Genomic DNA, 10,298 nt, shown 5'->3' with positions numbered 1-10,298 from the left:
ACGAGGAAAATGGGGAAGGGTCGTGCTTTTTCAGTTTCACTCAGGGGAAGGGTTTAGTATATATATTTTTTCATCCATGTGAGGGTCGTGCAATTTGTAATCGATTAAATGTTAGCATTTGTCAGCATTTTGGAATGACGTATTGCATTTAACAATGTGTAACTTTGGTGTACAACCCTGCTCTCTCGCTCTCTCGCTCATTATTTCTCTTTGCTGAACCTGGCTGGGTGGGCATTTCAATTGTGCCTTTCCATTGGCTGTTCGACCAGTCCCTCTTTGCACTTGGCCTATCCAGCACATGGGCATGTAGAGTATCTGGCGAATATATAACGCTTATAGTGATGATGTACGGAGCTAGCGCACAACAGAAATGCTGCGTTCAAAACAACTGGGAACTCTGAAATCTCTGACTTCCGACTTCAGTGCTTTCAAGACAACTAAGAACTCGGGAAACAATAATCTTCACAATAATTAAAGGGTTTCTTGCAGTCTCTGGAGTAAAACATTGGAGTAAAACAAGCTTATATTTTGGTTCTCATGCAGTGTGACTGTTGAACTAAGCTCATGAGACATTTATCATTTATAAGTTATATTCTTAAAGATCAATGGATATATATATACACTACCGGTCAAAAGTTTTAGAACACCTACGCATTCAAGGGTTTTTCTTTATTTTTTACTATTTTCTACATTGTAGAATAATAGTGAAGACATCAAAACTATGAAATAACACATATGGAGTCATGTAGTAACCAAAAAAGTGTTAAAATAATCAAAATATATTTTATCACCCTTTGCCATGATGACAGCTTTGCAAACTCTTGGCATTCTCTCAACCAGCTTCATGAGGTAGTCACCTGGAATGCATTTAAATTAGGTGTGCCTTCTTAAAAGTGAATTTGTGGAATTTATTTTCTTCTTAATGCGTCTGAGCCAATCAGTTGTGTTGTGGTATACAGACGGTAGCCCTATTTGGTAAAAGACCAAGTCCATATTATGGTAAGAACAGCTCAAATAAGCAAAGAGAAATGACAGTCCATCATTACTTTAAGACATGAAGGTCAGTCAACACGGAAAATGTCAAGAACTTTTAAAGTTTCTTCAAGTGTAGTCGCAAAAACCATCAAGCGCTATGATGAAACAGGCTCTCATGAGGACCACCACAGGAAAGGAAGACCCAGAGTTACCTCTGCTGCAGAGGATAAGTTCATTAGAGTTACCAGCCTCAGAAATTGCCCCCCAAATAAATTCTTCACAGAGTTCAAGTAACAGACACATCTCAACATCAACTGTTCAGAGGGCTTGGGCCCAGCCACTGACTCACGCAATTTATGTAATATACAGTTTTTATTTTTATTATTAATCAGTTACCCAATCAAGGTAGGGCTTGCCGATGACACAACAGTGGTAGGCCTGATCACCGACAACGACGAGACAGCCTATAGGGAGGAGGTCAGAGACTTACCCATGTGTGCCCCCTACTTCCTCTACTTCCCCCATCTGACGAAAAGCTGGCTCCTGAATCCTCCTGTGGTTGACAGTTGCAGTAAAAAAATGTGAAATATATATATATTACATTTATAATGTATACTGTATATATTTAGTGTATATTCTTTTACACTTTTTTTGCTGTCTCTTGGGCGCCCACGGGCCTGAGCCCAGGGGCTTCAGCCCCGATAAGCCCCTACATTAATCCAGCTCTGCTCACTTGATAATAATAATACTTTCCTCATTGCACTGAGTTGTTGTAGCCTAGGTAGAAAATGTTACTGTCTAAAAATGTAGGCTAATCAATAGTGGAGCTTTGCGTGCCCGTCTTCTGCAGAGCGCAGCTTGGAGGAATGCTCAGATCCAACTTTTTTTCTTGCACGTTGACAGGTAAATATTTATAGCCCGTAATATTTAGCTAATGAGTGGCCTAATATCTAGCAAATATTTTGGTTCATCAGCTACACAACTCTAGCTGTGAGGGGAACTGCACCTCCGTACCTTCAGGCTCTGATCAGGCCCTACACCCAAACAAGGGCACTGCGTTCATCCACCTCTGGCCTGCTCGCCTCCCTACCTCTGAGGAAGTACAGTTCCCGCTCAGCCCAGTCAAAACTGTTCGCTGCTCTGGCACCCCAATGGTGGAACAAACTCCCTCACGACGCCAGGTCAGCGGAGTCAATCACCACCTTCCGGAGACACCTGAAACCCCACCTCTTTAAGGAATACCTAGGATAGGATAAAGTAATCCTTCTAACCCCCCCCCCCTTAAAAGAGTTAGATGCACTATTGTAAAGTGGTTGTTCCACTGGATATCATAAGGTGAATGCACCAATTTGTAAGTCGCTCTGGATAAGAGCGTCTGCTAAATGACTTAAATGTAATGTAAATGTAGCCTCTCTCTTCAAATCAAATTGTATTTGTCACATGCGTCGAATATAACAGGTATAACAACCTTACAGTGAAATGCTAACAAACAAGCCCTTAACCAACAATGCAGTTTTAAGAAAAATACCCCCCAAAAAAGAAATAAAAATAACAAATAATTAAAGAGCAGCAGTAAAATAACAATAGCGAGGCTACAGTTGAAGTCGGAAGTTTACATACACTTAGGTTGGAGTCATTAAAACACATTTTTCAACCACTCCGCAAATATATTGTTAACAAACTATAGTTTTGGCATGTCGGTTAGGACATCTACTTCGTGCACGACACAAGTAATTTTTCCAACAATTGTTTACAGACAGATTATTTCACTTATAATTCACTGTATCACAATTCTAGTGGGTCAGAAGTTTACATACGTTAAGTTGACTGTGCCTTTAAACAGCTTGGAAAATGACAGAAAATGATGTCATGGCTTTAGAAGCTTCTGATAGGCTAATAGACATCATTTGAGTCAATTGGAGGTGCACCTGTGGATGTATTTCAAGGCCTACCTTCAAACTCAGTGCCTCTGCTTGACATCATGGGAAAATCAAAAGAAATCAGCCAAGACCTTAGAACAAAAATTGTAGACCTCCACAAGTCTGGTTCATCCTTGGGAGCAATTTCCAAACACCTGAAGGTACCACGTTCATCTGTACAAACAATAGTACGCAAGTATAAACACCATGGAACCACGCAGCTGTCATACCGCTCAGGAAGGAGACGCATTCTGTCTCCTAGAGATGAACGTACTTTGGTGCGAAAAGTGCAAATCAATTCCAGAACAGCAAAGAACCTTGTGAAGATGCTGGAGGAAACAGGTACAAAAGTAGCTATATCCACAGTAAAACGAGTCCTATATCGACACAACCTGAAAGACCGTTCAGCAAGGAGGAAGCCACTGCTCCAAAACGGCTAAAAAAAAGCCAGACTACAGTTTGCAACTGCACATGGGGACAAAGATCGTACTTTTTGGAGAAATGTCCTCTGGTCTGATGAAACAAAAATAGAACTGTTTGGCCATAATGACCATTGTTATGTTTGGAGGATAAAGGGTGAGGCTTGCACACTCCCGTGAAGCACGGGGGTGGCAGCATCATGTTGTGGGGGTGCTTTGTTGCAGGAGGGACTGGTGCACTTCACAAAATAGATGGCATAATGAGGTAGGAAAATTATGTGGATATATTGAAGCAACATCTCAAGACATCAGTCAGGACGTTAAATTAAAGCTTGGTCGCAAATGGGTCTTTCAAAAGGACAATGACCCCAAGCATACTTCCAAAATTGTTGCAAAATGGCTTAAGGACAACAAAGTCAAGGTATTGGAGTGGACATCACAAAGCCCTGAAAAAGCGTGTGCGAGCAAAGAGGCCTAAAACCTGACTCAGTTACACCAGCTCTGTCAGGAGGAATGGGCCAAAATTCACCCAACTTATTGTGGGAATCTTGTGGAAGGCTACCTGAAACGTTTGACCCAAGTTAAACAATTTAAAGGCAATGCTACCAAATACCAATTGAGTGTATGTTAACTTCTGATACACTAGGAATGTGATGAAAGAAATAAAAGATAAAATAAATAATTCTCTCTACTATTATTCTGACATTTCACATTCTTAAAATAAAGTGGTGATCCTAACTGACCTAAAACAGGGAATTTTTACTAGGATTACATGTCAGGAATTGTGAAAAACTGAGTTTAAATGTATTTGGCTAAGGGGTATGTAAACTTCCGAGTCAATGTGTGGGTACACCGGTTAGTCGAGGTAATTGAGGTAATATGTACATGTAGGTAAAGTTATTACAGTGACAATGCATAGATAATAACAGAGAGTAGAAGCAGCGTAAAAGAGGGGGGGGGGTAATGCTATAGTCTGGGTAGCCATTTGATTAGATGTTCAGGAGTCTTATGGCTTGGGGGTAGAAGCTGTTTAGAAGTCTCTTGGACCTAGATTTGGTGCTCCAGTACAGCTTGCCGTGCGGTAGCAGAGAGATCATTCTATGACAAGGGTGGCTGGAGTCTTTGACAATTATTTGGGCCTTCCTCTGACACTGCCTTGTATAGAGGTCTTGGATGGCAGAAATCTTGGCCCCAGTGATGTACTGGGCCGTACGTACAACACTCTGTAGTGCCTTGCGGTTGGAGGCCGAGCAGTTGCCATACCAGGCAGTTATGCAACCCGTCAGGATGCTCTCGATGGTGCAGCTGTAGAACCTTTTGAGGATCTGAGGACCCATGCTAAATCTTTTCAGTCTCCTGAGGGGGAATAGGTTTTGTTGTGCCCTCTTCACGGCTGTATTGGTGTGCTTGGACCATGTTGGTTTGTTGGTGATGTGGACACCAAGGAACTTGAAGCTCTCATCCTGCTCCACTGCCGCCCCGTCGATGAGAATGGGAGCGTGCTCGATCCTCCTTTTCCTGTAGTCACAATCATCAAAGGGAGTACAGGAGGGGACTGAGCAATCACCCCTGAGGGGTCCCGTGTTGAGGATCAGCGTGGCGAATGTGTTGTTACCCACCCTTACCACCTGGGGGCGGCCCGTCAGGAAGTCCAGGATCTAGTTTCAGAGGGAGGTGTTTAGTCCCAGGGTCCTTAGCTTAGTGATGAGATTTGAGGGCACTATGGTGTTGAACGCTGAGCTGTAGTCAATGAATAGCATTCTCACATAGGTGTTCTTTTTGTCCAGGTGTGAAAGGGCAGTGTGGAGTGCAATAGAGATTGCATCATCTGCAGATCTGTTGGGGCGGTATGCAAATTGGAGTGGGTCTAGGGTTTCTGGGATAATGGTGTTGATGTGAGCAATGACCAGCCTTTCGAAAGCACTTCAGGGCTACAGACGTGAATGCTACGCGTCGGTAGTCATTTAGGCAGGTTACCTTAGTGTTCTTGGGCACAGGGACAATGGTGATCTGCTTGAAACATGTTGGTATTACAGATTCAGACAGGGAGAGGTTGAAAATGTCAGTGAAGACACTTGCCAGTTGGTCAGCGCATGCTCGGAGTACACGTCCTGGTAATCTGTCTGGCCCTGCTGCCTCGTGAATGTTGACCTGCTTAAAGGTCTTACTCACATCGGCTGCAGAGAGCGTGATCACACAGTCGTCCGGAACAGCTGATGCTCTCATGCATGTTTCAGTGTTACTTGCCTCAATGCGAGCATAGAAGTAATTTAGCTCGTCTGGTAGGCTCGTGTCACTGGGCAACTCTCGGCTGTGCTTCCCTTTGTAGTCTTTAATAGTTTGCAAGCCTTGCACACACCTGACGAGTGTCAGAGCAGGTGTAGTACGATTCGATCTTAGTCCTGTATTGACGCTTTGCCTGTTTGATGGTTCGTCAGAGGGCATAGCGGGATTTCTTATAAGCTTCCGGGTTGGAGTCCCGCTCATTGAAAGCGGCAGCTCTTTAGCTCAGTGCAGATGTTGCCTGTAATCCACGACTTCTGGTTGGGGTATGTACGTACAGTCACTGTGGGGACGACGTCATCGATGCACTTATTGATGAAGTAACCTTCCATCTATTCCCGTGCTGAGTGGATAGTGCTTTATGAGGTTGGTTCGGTTTCAATCCTAAAATAATAATCATGGTTTTCATTTTGGTTTCAGGTATTTTTTAATTATTAAATGAACTCTGCATTATGTGGTTTGAATGCCATAACACAGAATAAAACAATTAATAAGAGTTCCGTGATGGTATTGACTGCATATTACAGCTTATCACTTATTAACCATAATTTATTCACGTTACTTTAACTAAATATTTCATTTGTGTATATTAGATTTGTTTATTTGATTAATTTATTATTTCATTCCATGTCATCATCTCATCTCTATAGAGCTGCTGCCTATGTTGTCTGGCAAGATCAGAATTTTCTGCAAATGTAAAAAAAAAAGAAAAAAAAAAGAAATACCGTATTTACGTAAGTATTCAGACCATTTGCTATGAGACTCCAAATTGAGCTCAGGTGCATCCTGTTTCAATTGATCATCCTTGAGATGTTTCTCCAACTTGATTGGAGTCCACCTGTGGTACATTCAATGATTGGACATGATTTGGAAAGGCACACACCTGTCTATATAAGGTCCCACAGTTGACAGCGCATGTCAAAGCAAAAACCAAGTCATGAGGTCGAGGGAATTGTCCTTAGAGCTCTGAGACAGGAAGGTGTCGAGGAACCGATCTTGGGAAGGGTACCAAAAATTCTTAAATGGATTACTCTTCCTAGAGCTGGCCGCCCGGCCAAACTGAGCAATTGGAGGAGAAAGGCCTTGGTCAGGGAGGTGACCAAGTACCCGATGGTAACTGACAGAGCTCCAGAGTTCCTCTGTGGAGATGGGAGAAGGCCAAGGGTCACGTCTGGAGGAAACTAGGCACCGCTCATCACTTGGCCAAAACCATCCCTGCGGTGAAGCATGGTGGGGGCAGCATCATGCTGTGGGGAGGTTTTTCATAGGCAGGAATTGGGAGACTAGTCAGTGTCAAGGGAAAGATGAACGGAGCAAAGTACAGAGAGATCATTGATGAAAACCTGCTCCAGAGTGCTCAGGACCTCAGTCTGGTTCACCTTCCAATATGACAACAACCCTAAGCACGCAGTTAAGACAACGCAGGAGTTGCTTCGGGACAAGTCTCTGAATGTCCTTGAGTGGACCAACCAGAGCCCGGACTTGAACCCGAGCGAGAGACCTGAAAATATCTGAGCAGCGACGCTCCCCATCCAACCTGACAGAGCTTGAGAGGATCTGCAGAAAAGAATGGGATAAACTCCCCAAATACAGGTGTGCCAAGCTTGTAGCGTCATACCCAAGATGATTTGAGGCTGTAATCGATTCCAAAGGTGCTTCAACAAAGTACTGAGTAAGGGTATGAATACTTACGTATGTAAATGTGATATTTCAGGTTTTTATTTTTTACAAATTTGCATACATTTCAAAAAGCCTGTTTTTGCTTTGTCATTATGGATTATTGTGTGTAGATTGATGAGGACATTTATTTTCTCTCCATTCATTTAAGAATAAAGCTGTAACGTAACAAAATGCACTGTAAGCCCATATATGGTCATAAACAAGTTCAACATTGCACACAAAGATCACACGGCAACACAACTGTCCACCAATCAGTGGTCATATCAATATACCCTATCATCCTACCCTTGGAACACATTAGTAACATCACATTATGTGTCCAAAGCATAAATACTAGCATCAGTGCCCTCTGGTTGCCCATGTCAGTTTCCTCCTTGGACTAGGGAACATACCCAGGAACAGGGTGTTTTCACAGGCCATTCTGTGGTGGAAAATAGAGATTTGAACTGTAATGAAAGCCATTTCACACAGTGCTGACTCGGTTCACGTGTTTTCCTGTCTCTGAGTGGCCTGGGGCACTAGGAAGCCCTGTGCCCATGTCATGTGATGGGGGCCTGACCTGGGCAAGTGAGGGTGATTGAATCATACCGAGATACTGAGAAATGTCAAGGCCCCGAGCTGTCCTGACTGACTGACTGACACACACACACACACACACACACACACACACACACACACACACACACACACACACACACACACACACACACACACACACACACACACACACACACACACACAGAAAGACATTTACCAAAGCAAGCACACAAAGGCTTACTAACAGAGGCCTCAAACGTCATTGAGATAAAATGTATGGACAGCGAGAATCGATTACACCTGGGGGAACCATTCTAATGGCCACCACTTTCATGTTACAGCTACTAATAGCAACGGACATTTATCCTGCCCCCACCCCAATGGACATCTATCATTGTTACAGTTTTAAATATGTATTTAAAAATACAATTTATTAATTTATATATATATTTTTTTTATTGTTTCATTCACATAGAGCTCTGAGCTTAAGAATTTCCCTGTACCCTGCAACTAAATCTGCGACCCTGTGCACGTGACTAATACAATTTAATCTAATGAAATTACAGTTGATTTTCACATTGAGGCATTTAACTGCCCAGCTATATGAATCTTGGTAGATAACATTTATGCATAGCAGTATTATTCACTATACGTCTGTAGCTGTATATTTCAAACCATTCTCATCATTATTAGACAATCATTTGCAACAACATTTCTGTGATTACTGTAATTTGCTGTATATTATATTTGATTAGATTTATGAAAAGTTAGTTAATTTTGGTCAGTTTAATTTTGTTGTTATATAACATATTATTTTTGTCATATGAATTGGATTAGGGTGTACACCGGTTCAGACATATTTTCAGAATGAATAGGGTATCATCATAGTGTGATTATAGTGTATTATAGTGTACATATTATTCACAAATATGTACATATAGTGCACATATTGTAGTATACATAGTGTCATACTATGATTCTGACAAAACACAATATTATCAAATACCTAAGTAAGTGAAATATATCTGTATCAGGGATTAAGTGAAATATATCTGTATCAGGGATTAGACTTCAGACAAGTGGAACACCCTTTAAAGTTTAAAACACTACAGCCAGCCAAACATACTTTTTCTAGACTCCCGTCTCTGAAGTCCAACACCATTTACAACAATAACAGAGACATCTTCCGTCTTCCTCCGAGGGGGATTGGTCACATGGACTGGGGATGAAAAATGTAGTCCTCATGGCCTAGTATTTATCTGTGACTTTTGGTGCATGGGTGAGTTCATTAGGAGAGTGATATACAGCGGACCGGTAAGAGATCAATACCAACAGTGTGTCCCAAATGGCACCCTTTTCACTACTTTTGACCAGGGTTCATAGGTCTATGGTCAAAAATAGTGCACTATGCAGGGAACAGAGTGACATTTGGAATGCACATAGGTCTGCTGAAGTGATGAGGGCAACATGGAGTGGCACACTTTCCTTGCTGTTATATATTTTTTTATTTTCAGTAGCTCCCTATTGATCTAGCTTGGCTAATGACCTCAGAGCTGGCTGAGGCTCTGGTCTAAGCTCATTAAGCAATACTGCAGAACTCTGCAGGGACCTGTGTAAAACGAAGACATGGTGTTAGGGTTCAAGGGACATGGTGTACATATACAGCTTTCAAACCTTAGTCGTTAGTACAAGTTTTTAAGCCCCTTTTCTCAGCCTACTAGCCTGGAGTGGTATGAAACAAGCGTCTCCAGAGGAGGAGCGTTGATTTAGGATCAGTTCTGCATTTTAGATGATCAATCATAAGACTACATGGACAAGGGAGATCTGATCCGATCTCAGCGCAAGTTGCTGTTTGTGCTGTAGCGCCAACTATACTATGCTATGGCTCACTGTAGTGTACATTGAATTGGGTAAAGTGTGGCTATGTTACGTAAGCCTCTAGGAAGAGGGGAACGCAACACCATGCTACAACTCAACTCCCCGTGGAGTGAAAGAGGTATGGGACTGTAAGGTGCGAGTAAGGATGACAAGGCAGAGAATTTACCGTTAACTGGGAATTTATTGCTTCCTTCACACGGTAAATTTGGGGAAAAGGGGCTGAACGGAACCAAAGCAAAGAAAGTAAATGTCAAAGCCCCCTCTCCTACATTACCTGCCTACCCACTACTTACCACCACCTGGTGCGCTAACCAAAATACAGAAGGTGGTCCGCCCAGGTCTTACCTAGTAAGTATAGACAGTAAATACTGCGGGTTATGTATGCCCGCGGGCCTCTTGCCTAAGCACTCCGTAGGTGCCTTCCCCTTCCACCCTGGGAACAAATGAAAAATAATATTACAAACATTTTCACAAAAAAAACCTCTGAGAAATACAGGACATCAAGTAAGCTCTATCTGACTGAGCAACAAACTAACACAGAACATAACCATCAGCTCTCTCAGCAACAACTAACATAGTACATAGCAAATCTCTTTCTGAGAAACAA

This window comes from Salvelinus fontinalis, chromosome 40 (genome assembly GCF_029448725.1).
Source record: "Salvelinus fontinalis isolate EN_2023a chromosome 40, ASM2944872v1, whole genome shotgun sequence".
NCBI classification, from domain to species: Eukaryota; Metazoa; Chordata; class Actinopteri; order Salmoniformes; family Salmonidae; genus Salvelinus; species Salvelinus fontinalis.
The sequence above is the reverse complement of the archived record's forward strand: the minus strand, read 5'-3'. Positions refer to the sequence as shown.